General features: G+C 42.0%; 2 long non-coding RNA genes across 2 annotated transcripts; both read right to left on the reverse strand.

The window, feature by feature from the left end:
- Positions 1 to 1168: 1168 nt before the first annotated feature.
- On the reverse strand, positions 1169 to 6238 carry LOC141950978 (uncharacterized). Its single transcript, XR_012631230.1, has 3 exons — positions 6176 to 6238; positions 4072 to 4156; positions 1169 to 1263 (listed from the first exon to the last, which is right to left on the reverse strand). It is a non-coding gene; the product is annotated as an uncharacterized LOC141950978 (long non-coding RNA).
- LOC141950979 (uncharacterized) lies at positions 6237 to 16465 on the reverse strand. Its single transcript, XR_012631231.1, has 3 exons — positions 16412 to 16465; positions 8325 to 8539; positions 6237 to 6296 (listed from the first exon to the last, which is right to left on the reverse strand). It is a non-coding gene; the product is annotated as an uncharacterized LOC141950979 (long non-coding RNA).
- Positions 16466 to 17770: the final 1305 nt, after the last annotated feature.

The following is a 17770-nucleotide window of genomic DNA, read 5'->3' on the forward strand; positions in this document are numbered from 1 at the left end:
AATTTTGTGGGTAAAGTGTTTGTGCTGTAAAGGACTTTCTACTGTATATCACTTCCAAGAGCCCTGGCAGTGAGCAGCTTCCAATACTTGTTCCCAGGATGTAACCTTCACCAGTGACTTTGGAGATGTTCTGCTCTTTCTTCTTGAAGATCCCAATGACCTTGAGAATTTTAACATAAAAATTACATCTTTGTTCATGCTGTAGTCTATAAAAGTCATTTTAGTATTGACAAGGAACTTTTAAACAAAGCTAAAATAATTGACACATTGATGGGACTTAATAAAAACATCAGTTAAACACACATAAGCTCTACAGCTCATCTGCAGCAGCAGATGGTGGTAGCTCATTGAGTTGGTCCCTTATAGACATGCACAAATATCACCTAAAGCATGTACTATCTTGAAACAAAGGAAGAGCAAAAAACATTTTTGGTTATTTTTATTATTGCACCTTCTCCGAAGAGCATGGAGTGTAAGCAAGTACGTTGAATAGTTACCTTTATGTGGGCCAGTAGAGCAGCAGCCTTGATGAAACGCTAAACACATGATCTGAAATCACACCTCTGTGAAAGACTCTTTGATCGTATGCAAGCAAAAGAATAACCATTTAATGTCTTTTCTGAAGGTGATAAATGAGGAAAACCCTTGCTTGCATCCTCAGGGACTTTATTAACTAAAAATAGAAAGGCTGCAACAGCAGCAGCAAAATCACTACATGGTGTGTGTAATCTCTGTACAGGGATTGTCTCCAGTTCCAAAAAATTGCTCTTGACATAACTTACTGATATTTTAGAGATTGGTGCCAATGTTCTTGAAAAGATTATAAACTACTGCTGCCTACAGCTTGGCGTTTACCCCAGCCACATGGGGAATCTCTTTAACGGCCTGAAGGTGATTAGAAAAAATCAAGAGCAACTCAACTGACACATTCAAAGCTCATGGAAACTAGAGTCAGGTAAATCCAGGACAGCAAGGTGAGCTCACAGTACAGTTATAACACACTGCTGTGCTTACAGGGCACTTACCCTAAAGTAGCTCCCTTCCAGTATGATTCAACAGCATGAAAGTTAGTGCAGGCTCTCTACCCTCCCCCGCACCTTTCTTAGACATGGCAAAGTGTCTACTGAGTCCAGCAGACTTATGTCTCATGCTACCAGTATGCCTCACTTACCTGGGGTCCCTCTGCCTGAGCTGCAGCCACAGCCATGACCTTTACATCAGTTCAGCAAGTCGGTGAATATCCAGGACTGGTTTACCACACCACTTGTTAGGAGACAAAAACATACACAAGTGACTCAGAGATACTTCACCTTTGAGTCTGGAGTCCCTATTCTCTTACCGAATCCCCTCTGAAGACATCTACTGTCATCCAACATCAAAAGCAGCAGTACAGCAAAGTTTTGTGTACTGCTCACTGCAGTTGAAGGTATCCAGCATGGGGTTTTCCCTTTGTCTTCTCTAACTTAAACTGAAAGGCTGGATTTCCCCAGCACCTTGGGACAAGTCAGAAACTATTACCTTGATACCAGTGCAATTACATCTGCATGAAATGAGAGCTTAAGAACTGAGAATGAAGTCTTTCTATTCCAGGGAACAGCCTTCGGTAGCTCTTCTGTGCAGGGATGTTCTGCACAGAAAATTGCCCAGTGGTCCTATGGCCACAGAGTTTGGCTGTAGAAAAATCACATTTTTTGCCTTGCTGGATAGACAAGACCAGGTTCATAAGCCTGAACTATAAAAATAAGCAAAACTAAATTCTTTAATTCACATGAAGCAATCAAGGTGAGAGTCCTCTGTGAGAATACGCTCAAAACAGCTTAAGTTCCTAGCAAGCATACAAAAGAATGAAGATATATAACTTGTTTAGGGAAAAAACAAGCACATTATTTTTCCAGAGTACATGAAAAGAATTTTTCCTCAGGTGCTAGAGCTAAATACAATACATAGAATTGTTTGGTTCAGTCTTTTTTAACAATTCTGGGTATTATGAGACATAGTACTTATATTTTGGGGAAAAACAGGTTTTGCCCACAGTTCAGATCTCCTGGAATCATGCTTTTTAAAATACCACCTGAATTTCAGACATTTGCAAAGTTGATTAAAATTACACAGGTGCACTTTTAGGCTATTATCCACATAAAAGCTCAGTTATTAACAGAAATGCTGCATCAAAATTTACTTAATGTCTTTTCTCATAAAGCTATTTTTAATGTAATAAACAGCGATATCTTATGTGTCAGTGTTGAGGACCGGAGATAAACTGTGCTGAGAAGGGTTAACCTGAGATGATACAAAATTCCCAGACTTCTACAAAAAGTAATGAATATCATCACTTACTCTACAGAAATACACAAGAATTCCAAGTATGAAAGCATTTAATATCTGTAATCTGCTTCCATATTCTTTACCAGTTTTTAAGGTGGAATGATAAGACAGTATCTTACTTGCAACATTCTCAAAATGTGGATTTGCATTTCTCCAAAGAAGGTGAATGGGGAATGGAAAGTAGACAGGGAGATGCAGAAGGAAAATATTACATTATTCATGAGTCTCCCCACTGTTCGTTGTTCTTTGGAGCTTTCAGCTGATCCTGTCTGAAACATTAACAGCAGGTTTTTCTGGTGCAGCTGGCCAAATATTCACCTGACTTCAGGTACAGCCACAGTAATCCATTCCAGCATGGGAAACCCTGAGTTTTAAAAGTACCCAAACACAATCCCCCCTCTGATGCCATAATCAGCAATAATACAACAGTCACAGTGTACTACTGCATTAAATAGCCAGATGCCTCCAAAAAGGAGGTGCAGATGATATTCACCTGTATGTTCAGACTTCACAAAAGGGATATAAATTTGCATTTAGCCCTAAAGAGACAACATTTTGTTTGAAATACCAAATGCTCCAGTGGCTTCGCTTGAAATACTGAGCATTCAGCAACATTCCTCTTCCCAGGGTCATGCAAAGTTTATCTTTCCAAATCACTCAGTGCATCTATAATCAAACTGCTTTAGTCCTAGGTTTATATTTTGCTGTCTGGCACTTTGCTCACAGGTTTATAGGAGGTCAAGGCCCCTTGTCCTTCACATCTTCTCTGCTGAAAACACATCTAGTTAAAGCCAAAAGATGACTGATAGAGCTTCTCATACATGACTAGAAGATTTAAGATAAATTCATGAAATCAGTGGCTTCTGTGGTTTCTGTTCAGCTGCCAAGCGGTTACTCATGCAGATTAGCTGTCTAATAAGTAAAAGTGTTTCAAGTGATGTACTCAATAGGCTTCCAGATCATTATATTAAAAGTTGTAATGATGTCTCTGGTCAAATTCTGTTCTTGCTGTGAAAGCTATTAGGTTGATCAAAATAGAATGGAGCCCACCATTTACTTTTAATTAATAAATTACAAGTTACTGTGTAATCAGCAAGAGTCCATCAAGGTTAAAATTAAGCACTCATCCCAAGACCCATGATCACAATTTTCAACGAAGGATCATGCAGCAATGGCAGCAAATGAAGTCTGTATTTCCAAGCATAAATGTGACTGTTTCTGCAACGTTATAAGGTGGCCTTGAGCTCACATGAAGGCTTTAAAACAGTAAGATCTCACTGTTTCAGAAAGTATTTAAAAGTGTGTTTAAAATTAAGCACATATTTCAGTCCCATTAAAATGAATGTTTTCTAAAACATATCCTTAAAGCTAAATATGCACACCAGTAGTTTCCCGATTAAACTGGATTTAAATAAACATTTATTTTTCTGAACAGGGGTCTGAGCACCTAAGGAAAGCAGTAGCACGGGCAATGGCATCCAGAGCTCACTACTGAGCAGACCTGCTTGTACAGATCATTTTACATATATTCAGCTCCAGCCCAAATCTTTGCATAATCCTGCAAATGCCTCTTCAGGAATCTGTTTTGTTTATATCAGTCACGTCGTTAACCTGAAGACAGTTTCTACCTTCTGTAAAGTGAATGACATACCTGTAGGCTGGAGACTAATACTTATATTACCTTTGGTGACTCACAGGAGAAAATTAAACAGTCTCTCTTACAATGGCTTAATTTCTTTGACTCACAATTTCAAGACAGGGCTCTGCATCTACCATTTGTTGCAGGTACTCCTCAGGTTCAAGAATGACTCTGTAGAAGTCTCTGAAGAAACTGTTTTTAAAAATAATTCTTACAGTTAAGTTAAATCTTACAATTAGTCACAGTGAAAGGGTGGGAACATGAACTTCACACAAAGCAGCAGAACAAAAGGCAGAATTGTCCATGGGACCACCGGTTTTGCTGAAGAACTGGACATTGTTGTGACTCCATTTTAGATAATCAAAATACTTGTTCAATATGAGGACCAAAACCCTGATGTCCATAATGTGACAGAACTCCTGTACAGTGCATCTTTGCATCACTAGCTAGTTGGGCTATATAACCCCCTGAACCCAGCATGTGAAGTTCTCTATCACAGAAGAATGTGTTATTGTAAGAATCAGCCTTAAAACAGGGAACTTGCACATTTCTAATTCAAGCATAGCCTTGGCTTTGACTGAAACCTGTAGAGCCAGCTTAATTTCACTGGAGCATTCCCACAGGCTCGCCATAGCCCTCTGACACATACTCCAGAGAGATTATGTACAACAGACTTCAGTGATCAGATTTTGGGACAGCTGAGCAGGCTGACAAGTGGCACTTGAATAATCCAGTCAACTGGTTTGGCCAAGCCAAACTCTGCTCTTCTCTGCCTCCCTGTTTTCTGCTTACATAGCTTCACAGCATGGCTGAGTGTCATGGGAAGAGGATTTGTTTGGCTTTAGTTTTTGTGAAAATAATCTTTATGAGCTGTTGAATACACCACTTTGTTGCCCTGCTGAAACCCATGGACAAGAACACCCAGAGTAGGTCAGTCACGGGGACCTCAGCAGCCTGAGCATGAGATGCCTGTGCTCTGTGAAGGGAAGGGTGGGAAGCTGCAAGTCCTGTGTCCAGTCCTGCAGTGCTGTGGGCAGCTGACACTTCTATCCTTGGAAAGGTCAAATGCCTCATCACAGGAGCATTAGAAACTCAGCACCACGCTCTGCAGAGCTCAGCCCCAGCCCCATAATTCACATTGTAAACGCTGAGGTATGAATGCAAATCTGCTGTCCTAAGGGAGCCACGGGCACTGAAAAAAAGTCAAGACATTTTATTCCTTTTCCTGTCATTGCAAGGACAAAATCCTACACCAACAAAATTAATTTATTCCTTTGATGAAGGCAATAACCAGAGAAAAAAATGGTAGGAAAAACAAATCTGACCTTACGACATTTGTGACACACTGACAAGAATACAAAATGGCAAGAAGTCCTATTTTTAAAAGCCATCATCCTGCTGCTGTCGGACTGCACTTATGTCAGCAGTAACCCATAGCAGCTTTCTGGCTCAGCTAGCTCTTCCATAGCAGAAAACGGCCTCCACAGTGCTCACTTGGAGCAAGAACCTGGGCTACCACCTAAAATCATCACAACTATCTATGTCTCCCTTTTAAGGTGTCTCTTAAGGAAACTGAAGTTTCCAGATTAAAAAAAAATATCCAGTTTTCATTTTGTATCTGTGTGCTTAAAATTAGCCATGACTGATTCTGCTAAGGACTCCAGATCTGTAAAGGATAGAAACGGAGGAAGGCAGAACCAAAATGCAAATAAACAGCCAAGGCATAAATAGGACTAACACATTCACAGAAACATGGAAAGCTTCAAAGAAGTCTTTGTAAGATTAGCTTCATGATCTTACATTGCAAATGAACAGCTACAAGGAAAACTAGCATTTTCTTGGGGTGTTCAGGTTAAGAATATATTTTTTAAAGTTCAGATTAATGAGATCTAGTGCACTCACTTAAAGCAGGAAAAGCTCTTTATTACTCAAAAGAAAAACCCAATAATTAATATCCACTAGGAATAATAAATCAGCCAGTGTAATCTCATTTCCATTACCCTTATTAGCTAAAGAGATTGGTAGATCAAACCCAATTTCATTCTTCCAGAAATAAATATACTATTATTTTAGCCTCATTTCCCAAGACACTGAAGTCAATGTACTTCGGCTGCCTGCCGGTTTGTCCACACTAATAAGTTTTGAGCCTGCTGGCCCATTTTAACTTAAATTAATGAAGACATAGTGGTTTCAGAGATGTTAAAGTCATACCTGTTTTGTGAACAATCTCTGGCCAGGAAGGACTCAAACAAATGCCCTCACTTTGCGAGGCAGTAGTAATGCAGTGTGAGATCCAGTCACAGAAATGCTTGGTGGATATAAAGTTGTGTGGCTGGGCATGGGGAGAGAGAGGGAATATAGACAGATACATGAAGATATACAGAGGTCTTAGAGGTATTGCATGGAGGGGTCAAAGAAACATCAATACATAACTAAGGAATACTGCAAGGATGTAGGGATAAATAAATAAATCCAGACACAACAGAGTTCACTAATTCCACCACTCCTGGAACAGTTTATTACTAATTCTTCACTCATCCTGATGCTTTTTTGCTACACCAGTGGCCATGCAGTCATCCTCAAGCATCCCAAACTTCAACATGGGAAACTGTTATTGGAGCTGAGGGGAGTCCTCAGGCTGGTGTTTTGGCTAAAACCCTTTGCAAATTTTTGTTGTGTATCTGGCATCAGTATATGTTAAAGAAAAGCAAAGGTTACAACCAGACTGTTCTCACTCCTAACCTGGAGGGCCGCTGACACCCAGCAGCAGCGCAGTAACAGCAAGCCAGGAACAGAGCTCAAGAGCAAGAATAGTTTGACTGGAATGATGAATACCGGCAGAGAAAGGAGTTGACTACTTTGGAAAAGCACCCTTCCTTGAAGAGATAACCTCAAAGTCTGCCAGAGCGAGCAGCCATTGCTTTGCTCAAAGAACAAGGAGCTGACCTGGAGAGGTCCCCTCCTCTCTGCTTGCAGGTGTATTGCACACGCTCATCCCTTATCCCTTCTCTTAAATTATATTTTGCTTGTGACTCATGCTGGTTTAGCAGTTTACTGCATGCTTGTTACATGCAACCCGCAGAAGACAAATTGCCTAGCATACAGGCTTAATCATATCCGCCTTACACAGCTTGAGTATATTATGTAATAAAAGAAATACTATCAGATAATCTTTAGAGATTCAAGGACAGTATAACTAATATGACAATACCATCAGTAAAAGATTTGCTAGTATGATGAGCCATTGTAGAAGCTTAGACTGAACTTCACTTTAGTTATGTTAATAGATAAAACGGATGGAAAACAGTGGTGGAAAGAAGATTCAGGAGAAAGAAATTATCTGGGGCTTTCCTTGGACAGAGGACAGAAAGCCCACTTAGTCACCAAACAGCCAGTAGATGTATCTGTGATTTTATGTAGGATAACTTGTCAGCATAGTATATTTATTTATCCTCAATAGATCAGATTAACATTGATAATATCCAATTACCTAGATATCAAAAATACTTTATTTGGAAATTTCCTCAAATTATCCCTACATTCCCACAAACTGGGGGGACAGTCAGTAGCAAGCTGACAAGCAGGTCATGTTCTCTGAAGGAAATTCCTAACCAGTTGATTACAACATTTTTTGTTATTACTAAAATATTTACTGAATGGATATGGTGCAACATATCCTTCTACTTGCAAAACTCTAAGACCAAAAATAGGTTATGACTTAAAAATAATATGCAACACATTGGAAGTCAATGTAACACATCCTGAACAAGACCCAGTTAATAAGTCATGAGGTGTCACACTTCTATTTTTAGCAAAAAATGATGGTTTTTTCCTGGGCATTTACAATAACTACTTTCTTTATGCATCAATTATATAATATGACCATCCATTTACTCAGTAAGGTGTTTTAGAGACAATGTTTATGGCAAATAATGCAAAAATGATGTCCAGCATTACCCAGAGGTTTGCTGGAATGATGAGGCACGCTTTACATAAACACCAGACTTCTCCTGGGTGCTTTTTTGGCTGAAGTAAGCCAGCAAAAGGGGGATGACAAAGTGGATTCCAGTCACACCACAGCAGCCAGCTATTCCTACAGTCACTTTTATGTTCTCCATGGTCAGAGCACTTGTGGTTGATAGTACTGGACTCATACCAGGAATGAAAAGTCTTTGATCAGTCCAGCAGGGAAGGAATGAGCAGAGCCCAGAGAGCGTCTCTTAAACCACCTGCATTCAGGGCAAATAAGACATTCACCTTGAGTGTTGAATATAGTCCAGAGAAATAAATGAGGAATAGCCCAGGAGCAAGAGAGCACTCCAAAAAAAAAAATGTAACAGCACAATTGCTTGAATCTTACCATTTTAGCAGTTGAACAAAACTGGCAATGAAAAGGTATAAAAGGCCCCAACCATCAGGAAAACAGTAACAATCCCAGCATCAAGATGATTCCCAGTCTGCCTGGGAGGAATGATCTGGGGAGGGACTGCATGGGACACAGCAGCTAGCTGGATTTCCTGTGCCTTGGCTCATCACCAGGGGGATGGAAAACCACCATGAACATGGAGTGAGAAACTGCAAGAAGAAAGAAGAAAGTCAGCATTTACAAACGAGAAGGGAAATTCTTCATAAGGACCTATCACATTTCTAGACGAAGACTGCTGCAACGTCCTTTAGTGTTTGGGTTTGGATTTGGATTTTATTAATCCTGATGTTGACCATTATCACATCCTGCTTTCTGTAGTAATTACAGCAGATGAGAAAGATGAGCCTGAAACATCAATGGATGCAAGTAGCACTTGACTTTGAGAAACTCCAAATCAATTCTTTTTAGCATGGACTTATCTTGAGCAAAACAAAATAAATTTTTTAGAAAACAAATGTAATGGAAAGTGAAATGCAGCTTGTCAAGTAATGTGGATGGTAGTCCTTTGAGGAGAACATGACACAGTACAGAGTGCAGATGATACCCAATCTCTTGCTAAATGAGCTGGACCTGTTATAAACTCAGAGTATGGTGTTCAGCCCAGACAACAAAAGATAAATCCCACAACAGCTTAAATATATGCTAAATGGATTACCTGGCCATTTCACATGGTGCCAGCTCATCTTCAGTTGGCTTCTAACATGTGACAAAATGTGGATAATAAATTCCAGGATGCTGGCATAACATCCTGCATGACACCCACAGCACTCGGCAGCTCTAACTGCTGTCAATGTCATGCACTATGATAAATTCAGACTCATTTCTTTTGGCTTTAAGAAGCATTCAACAACCAAACAGCAACCTGCTGAGATGCTCTAAACCATCCTAGCCAGGACCAAGGTGAGGATGTGACCAAGGAGCCCAGCTTACTCTAAATTTTGGGATTTCTCAGAGACCTTCATCAGCTTTGTTATCAGAGGTGTGCACATACGTGACAAAGCTGGAGACCTGCTGCACAGCAGTGTGGTACTGTGTTGCTGAAAGCATTCACGGCTCTTGTTTCTACCCCTTCAGCAGCTGAACCTACAACTTGCAGTTCAAGGCTTCAGATATTCAAATCTAATAATTTCACAGGTGTCTCAACAATGGAGCATTTTCTGCACTCTTTTGTCTAGCAGGATATATTCTTTTCAAGAAGTAAAAGCTTGTGATTCCTTGACACAAGGGAGTTATACAATCAATTTTAACTAACTAGATCATCCCTAAAATGATGGCTTCTTTTACAATTGCTCTGCTGGTTACTCTAGACTTACATACAATGGCTTTACTACCTGATTGCCAGTAAGATCTTGTCTAAATGGAGAGGAAGATGTGTAAACATCTGCCAGAAAAAATGTTATGCAGTTTCCCATAAAACTCTCATTTTTCAATATTTTAGTCCACATTTAGCCTGCAACCCCTTATTCCACACAATCTTCTTTAACTTTTAGTACTAAAATTATTGTTCACCAAAGTCTAAAGCAAAAGATGAACATGGGCATGTAAAACACTTGTATGTTTTTATACCTTCTGTGGTGCAGCATGCATAAAAGTAATACAATTTCTATTTCTCCACTTCCCTGGGGCACTTAGTGCTCTAAAGAACCCCACCATCTGTTGAAAATACCTTATTCCTTATCTTTTTTATTCGCCTGCAACTCTGAGAAAACCAACAGACCTTTGCAAGACAGCCAAACTTCAATAACACCAGCACAGGAGGCAAACTCCTGTGCAGTGCTTACGCTCCCAGTGGGAGAGATTTCTATAGCATCCTCGCCAGCAAAACCTTAGAACAATTTCACTGTAGCAGAGTTGTTATAAATTCATGAGAGCACAGCAGAGATCAGTCTGTGGCCTTGTCTCGTATGGCACAGTTTCATATGCCATCCATGTAAGGCTTTGTAAGAGACCATCTCTTCAAGAATTAGAAAAGCACACTGTCATTGCCTCCTTGGAAGGAGCATGTCCTGTTCTGCCTGCTGCCGTTCTCCAGTAATGCAGAAATGCCATGTAACAGAGAGAATAGCTCCATGTGGCAAAGTAGGCAGGTAACAGGGAAGGTGCAAATTAAACTCAACAGCACTGGAAGCCATGCAACACTCCAGTGTCTGCTTGCAGCAAATCCTACAAGGATACTTGCAAATGGTTTAGGTTTATTTGAGTGAGAATGATATAATAGCCAAATTGGTTTTGCACAGATCATTGTTATAATGGGGTAGCAAGAAAAGGAAGAGGGATTATACTCCCTCCTGAGCCTCCTGTAATTAAGTTAATTTTACAAGGATAACCATTACCTGGGTGTACTCAACCCTGTGAAGACCTTTCTTTTCATGAAGTAGGGAATTATGTTTTAATTCCTCATTATCGCTGATGGAAATAATATGCAATAGCCCATACACACATAGATAATGTGGGACTTTGCACCCATCTTTGCCAGCTGCCTCCTCTATGGAGTTACTGTGCTCTGTGCTGTACTCAAGTGCCTGAACAGCCTGCTGACAAGCTGAGCTCACTCTCCACATTTAAATTAACAATTTTGTGTATTATCTGGACTTAATGTGTTCTTGATTTTTGGCTTCTTAATATAGAAGAAGGAAATAATAAAGTACCAGCCAGAGGACTGGTTTTGACAACAGATTATTCAGTATTGTTTTCTATTCCAAATTTGAAGCCCTTAAAAGTGCTCCTGCTCCACTGCATATTGAATTCTGTGGATGTTTCTTACCTCATCTAGTTCTCCTTGTCTCATTCTGTTACAGACCCTCCCTGTCAGATAAAGTCATCAGGTCTTTGGATAAAGAGAAGCAATTTCTTTCACTTGATTAACCACATGACTTAATGCTATCAGTTGCATTTGGGGACAGAAGCATGAGACAGGCTATCAGGGAATCAAAGCCAGCCACAGCCACACAAATCTGCAGCAGCACCATGAGGTTTGAATAATCAATTGCACATTCCCAGGCAGTTTGCCTGCAACAATAAAAATATTTCTTGTAGCTTTCAAAGGAAATAGGTAGATTGACAGTAGAGGAAAAAAATCCTACAGCATCGCTTTTTATATTATTTGCAAAGCTTGAGATGGGTAAGGTGCACATTTTTGTCAATCCAGATGTGAGAATCTGTTATTAAGAAGATGTGTAAGTAACTGCAAGTATTAAAATGAAAGTTAGCATTGGCTCTATCCAGGTGTAACTGGGCAGAAGAGCATCCATCAGAGTGCAAACTGTCAGCTGCCTGAAGCCTGAGAGTCCTGCCAAGGTTTTCACTAATAACTCAGTAAGTCCTTAAGTAAGCATGAGGTCTAAGCGAATGTTAATCTGCTAAATGGTTGAGTGAAAGAGAGCTGCCCACCACACCAGGAAGGTGTTTTGAAGTCCTAGAGAACAGCACCATTGTGCCAGTGGAGGTACATCAGCACACGTTGAACATGGCACAGAAAAAGCTGAGCTTTCCCAGAACCCGAATGAGAGACATTGCAGCAACAATGCACTCAGCCCTTTCTTCGCCAGTCGTCTGCCTTACCGATGCATTCATATATCTTCAGCTCATGAACTGCTCAGCTGGAGTGAGGTTTAGAAGTTTTGCTGGGAAGAAGATAAAGTGAAGCATGCTGGCCAAGTCAGATAAGGCATTTGCTTTTAAATCAAGCAGTTTAGTTCAAATCACTAATAAATGCAAGCTATTTTTGTCCAATGGCATTCATCAGTTGACTCTAGTGCATCAGTACCCACATCAAAACTGTCATATGTAGTAGATGCCTCAGTAAAAGAACCTGGACTGATAAAATCTGATAAAGCTAACCAGGGCTTCACAGAAACTATTGAAATTTAGAGTCCAGGAGAAACACCCAACTTGGTAGCCTCCTGCCTGAAATTAAAACCCTTGTACCACCTCAGGCAGGAAAGCCTCCCAGAACAAACATGACCATGGCTAACAAGAACATGGAGTGAACTGCAAAATAATTAAACTCATGTGTAAAGAGAAACCTGACTAATTGCTGTAACTCTGATTAGTTGCTCCCCCTTCTCTGCATAGCATTAGCATAAGAGAAGACAGCCTTGATATTTCAGTAAATATTGAAGCTATCTGTTCAGTAGCACAGGTGAGGTTATTAGCCCAGAAGAGGCTTGTTTGAGATAATTATCACAACCTCTTCCCCTCCTACTGCTGATACATCTGTGAGGGTGGAGGCATGGTTTCCCCAGACAAGAAACCTGTCCAGACTTGGGCACTTCTGAGCAACTGCTATTCTTCCTGCCTGTTGAGGACACTTCTTTCACCCAGACAGATGGTACAGTAACTTAGTCCACTCTCTGCAGCAACTGCTTTCCAGAGATTATGACTTTCAGCCCTTTTTTTTTAATTAACTAAAAGAATTTACATCTTTAAGTCAATTCCCAGCCCTGCTGCAGGTCAGCCATTTGACAGGAGCACACCAAATCTAATGTTTGGGATATTCATATATATACAAAGTTCCCAGGTAAGAGATATTTGTTATCTAAAGCCCATCCTTCAGGCCTTTTTCTGAGATGCTCAGCCTCAGCCATCTCGCATGCTGCAGGAGGAAGTAATAGGTCTCACTACCAAAGTTGACTAACTCTCCAGAGCTTTTCTAATTAGAGACACCAGCTACATGCCAAGGAAATGTGCTTGCTGAAGCTTATTTTAGCTCTGCAGTTCTGACAAACCAGTCACTTTTCTTCTTATGATGTTGTGTAATTGGAAGACAAACTTTCTGAATTATGAATGCTCAGAGATACCACTGCTCATGAAGCAATGTATTTTCATGATAAAAATAGATCTATAAAATGGTAGTTTAACAGAGAATTTGCTCCTGTAAATCACAGAAGCAGAGAACGGTTGAAGTTGACAGGAGGTCTCCACTCCAACCCCTGCTCACAGTGGGGCCAACTTCAATGCTAGATCAGGTTGCTCAGAGCTGAGGCCAGTTAAGCTTTGACTGTCTCCAAGGACAGAGGTTGCACCACCTCCCTGGGCCCCTTTGGCAATGTCCGACCACCCTCACAGTGAGGACATTTTCCCTATCTAACAAGAATTCCACTTGCTGCAAACTGCTCACAGCCCCTTGCCCTTCACTGTGCAGCTCTGAAGAGTTCAGCTTTATTCTCCCTCATTTCTCATTAGATGACATCGTATTTATTTATTATTTGACTTGCTATTTGATGCTCTCCACATTTTAAGCTTATAAAAGCCAGGCCTTATTTTGTTGTGAAAGTTACTGGGTGGAATTGGGAAGAGATGCTTTTTCTACACAAATCATTCCTGTGCATGAGGATCCTGGTGAATTAAGACCCTCAGCTGAAAACACCCCTAACAAAAACTCATGTTAGTCAAAAGAATGAACATCATCTAGCTTACCTCTCCTTTCTACTTTACTTTGAGGGTGGTTTAGTAGCGCTGTTGCTCCTGCGAAGCGAAGCTCATGTCAGCACAACGCACTGTGCCTGCGTCTCAGCAGCAATACAGTGCATCAGCCAAAGAGTGATGAGGATTAACATGGTTTCCTAACTCCCTTCAAGCTTTTTTCCTTGTACTGGGCCAGAATTCACAGAAGTTTCTAGTTTTTGCAACTTGTCTCAACACACAAAATGTTGTGCCTGAGGACCTTCTCCATCCATTACTTACCATGTGAAAGCAAGAAGGTGTTCTTTGCCATTTAAAAAGGGGAATAAACGTTTTCTTCCTTATATTTCATTTCTGACAACATCACACTGCCACTGCCCATCCTGCCACTGCCCATCTAGCCAGGAGCAGTGGGATCCTATGCTCACCCCCCAGGCTGCAGAGGGTTTCAGAAGTTATCAGGCTTTTCTTTCCTCCTCCACCATTACTTTGTGAGCAGACGCAGTATATGTGCACCCTAACCCCACCAAAACTTAAAATTTTAGCTAGCAAAGCTCAGGTAAATCCTCCCCAGGCATTATTTCTAGCTGAGAGACTTATGCTCAGCTACAGGCCATAGGGTTTGTTGGTCTCAGTCCTCCTCCTGGTGAGGAGAGATGTAATGGCTCAGCACTGGGGGAAGGAAGGAGAGGAAGAACTGGGAATGGGATGTGCCTGGTGAGCGAGCCGCCCCTACCTCCCTTCAAGGAAAGTCTCTCCAGATGAACAGCCAAAACACAGTCGTGGAGCTAAAGAGGAGCACCTACCTCCTGCTGTAGTGGCATGTGAGCAGCACGGAAATGCACCACTTCCCTGCCCAAAGTCTGCTCCATCGCAAAAGGGGGTGAGAAAAATCAGGCCAAAGAGCTGTTTCTCTTCCTCCACCACCAGCTTTGTCCAGCTCTGAGCTCCCTGATGTGCAGCATGGAGCTAACAGCAAGTAAACAGAGGCATGAGCAAACAGCATCTTGCAATGGGGGCTGAAGAGTCCGAAATTGGAGGTTACGGGTGTACTGGCTCCTCAAAGGAGCAAACCAACAGCAGGACAAAGCCAACACTTTGATGTTGTGGAGGAGCCCAACACAGAGAAAAGATTTCCACTTGCCCTGATGGTTTCTCTCCATGCATTACTTGTGTGCCTCAAACATCTGAACTGAAATCCAGAGCTGAGACTTGCACTGCCCACTCTTCCCCACAGCCCCACAGGCTGATGTGACACCGTGCAGCACACAGAACGTCACTGAAATGAGGAAAAAGATGGGAGTGAATAAATAAAAGGTCAACGCAATACAGAAGAATTCCCTTGAATGACATAGAGGGCTCAGCCCTTTGTCTCAACATACCAATGCAACTTTTGGTAGGCTTTCAGTAGAAAAAATACCACAGGGATATTTTATTCTATCTCTTTCCTTTTCTGCCTTTTCTACTTCCCCACACTGTCTTGGGAAAAAAAGTAGCTTGAGGAATTTCAGCTATTGCCAACCGCTGTATAAAAAAATATAATTTTGGGTAGCCCGGAAGTACTATTTGTAGCCAAAACAAGCACAGTTTATAACTAAGCTTTTCACATCAGCAGATCACAGGCAGGGGGTTGAAAAATTGATTACATACCTAAGCACATATGCATCCCACCACATATCAAACATTAATTTGAAGTGTAAGATTCCCACAGCCCACACACTGCATCCTTCAAACTACAGAGGGAGGAACATCTAAGGTGGGCTGAATAACAACCCGGATGTGCACCTCCCTCTCTGCTTCCTGCAGAATGAGCCCAGGGGGACGTGTGTCCCCTCTCATGGAAGAAATGCCAAACCTCAAGTGAAATAAACCCAAAGCCCTGTCCCAACATCCACTACTGCCACCCACAGCTCTGCAAGAGTCAATAATCAAGCCTCTTCATCAATTCTGTATTATTTAGAAGTTCAGCTGCTGATTCTAGCTAGCAGTCTGTCACATCACAGCATATTGCTCTTCTCTTTCTAAAACAGATGGTTCTTCTGTTTGAGCTTTAGCTCCACAGAAGACGACCTTCTCCCCAGACCTTTACACACTGTTTTTACATGCAACACACAGGCTAAGACACTAACCCTGGAAAAGCTCCCTGTAGCACAAATTCAGCAGAAGTACAAAACACACAGTGGCTCTTATAATTCTCTATCTACTGATACAACATTATACATCAATCAATAGGTCAGAAGATTTCACTGCTCACTGGTTTTGTGAAACCAATTAACTGGATCATAAAGAAGATTAATTTATGGGATCTGCTAGGACACTAATTGTTTGCAGGAAGAAAGAAATTGTTTACTTCGATTTAACAGAGGAATGATTCCCATTTATATATGTGCACATACATATATATAGTGAGATGTAGGAATATGTGGAGCTCAGTTCCAAATAGCTGCAGCATGAGGTGCAGAGTGGCTTTGCCTTCCAGCATGAAGCTGGTGCTGCCAGGTGCAGCAAGCTCTGCAGCTGAGCCCCTCTGCTCTGCAGCACACCATAAACCCTGCAGCAGCTCAAACAGCCCCAAGCTGCATCCATCGAGTGTGCCTGTTGGTCCACGCTATACATACCGGCGCTGGTAATCTGTTCTGTGTTCAGTCTGAAAACTTCTGCTTGCAGATGGCTGCAATGTGTTTCAGTCTGCTGAGTAAGAAGCAGAGATTTAGGTTAGGCTGGAGAAGACTGGAGAAAAGCAGCACCACTCTTCTTTGAATGAAGAGATTTAGGAGCCTTTAAGGTAAAAGGTAATGAAAAAAAAGGGTAAAGTACTACAGTGGCAACCAATGAGCCTTTGCAAGCTGTGTTGCTGTTAATCCCACGGACTCAGCAGGGAGCTGGGAGGGGAGCAGACGCAGCACATGGCCATGTGTAGGTGGGTGACAGCTCACAGGCCAGCGAAGCTTCACACATGACGCAGCTCCGGCATTACCAAGCTGCAGCAATCCTGCCCAGCAGCTGCACAACTGGTTTTACCATCTCAAACCATTCGAGGTGGCTGTGCAGTGTGCTGTGACGTAGACGTGCCCCAACAGCACCTGCGTCACTCCTGTCTGTGTTGCCAACCTCCAGGACTCATCTCTGCATCAGCATGACTACTGTCTGGGTTCTGCCAAGCCATGATGGGTTTCCCCCTTAACTCATCTGCTTAAAAAATGAACAGTTTTCCTTTGGGATATAGCTGCAGCCTCACGCAAGCCCTGAAGAGCAGGCAGCACTAGTGCCACACATCATTGCTGTGAATTTGACACCATCAGTGCGAGGAGGGAGATCCCCAGCAGAGCAAAGTTTACTGACCCATGAAGGCAGCAGCTGAGGAACCACAATGGGTGCTGACCCCTCTGTGGCCGTGTGCCCCTTAATGCCAGGGTGCGGCAGATTGGGTACGGGGCTTGTAGCACTGCCGAGATGAAGCGAAAGCCACAGCAGTGTGAAAAGATTGGCATCCACCCAACAGGGCTGCCGCTTAATGGACTGATTTTAGATACATATATTTGGACAAGGAGCAATCAATATTGTACAGAACAGCACAGCACATTGTCTGCAGCCAATTATGCCACACTCTCCACTATACAATATTCATTTTAATGTTACCCTGAAAGGAGGGAGCATGGCAGGTCAGCCAAATAAAGTGACAGCCGTTGCTATACAACCCAGTCCTCGTTTCTTTGAAAACCCATGTCAATACAGTGCAAATCCTGACAACCAGCCCTTACAAAGCATGGGGTTCTAGGAAATCCATTAAACCTTTACTCGGTGGCTGTTGCTGTTTCTCATGCCAGTGCCACATGTGCCGTTTGGGCTCTGTCGCCAGCTCCACTCCATGCCCAGCACAGCATCACCCCTTCCCACCAGGCACTCCCTGGGGAGGAGCAGGATGGAGTCCCGGGGACTCAGCTCATCCTCCCCTTCCTGACCAAGCACAGGGAGTT

The sequence above is a fragment of the Strix uralensis genome, chromosome 16 (assembly GCF_047716275.1).
Source record: "Strix uralensis isolate ZFMK-TIS-50842 chromosome 16, bStrUra1, whole genome shotgun sequence".
NCBI classification, from domain to species: Eukaryota; Metazoa; Chordata; class Aves; order Strigiformes; family Strigidae; genus Strix; species Strix uralensis.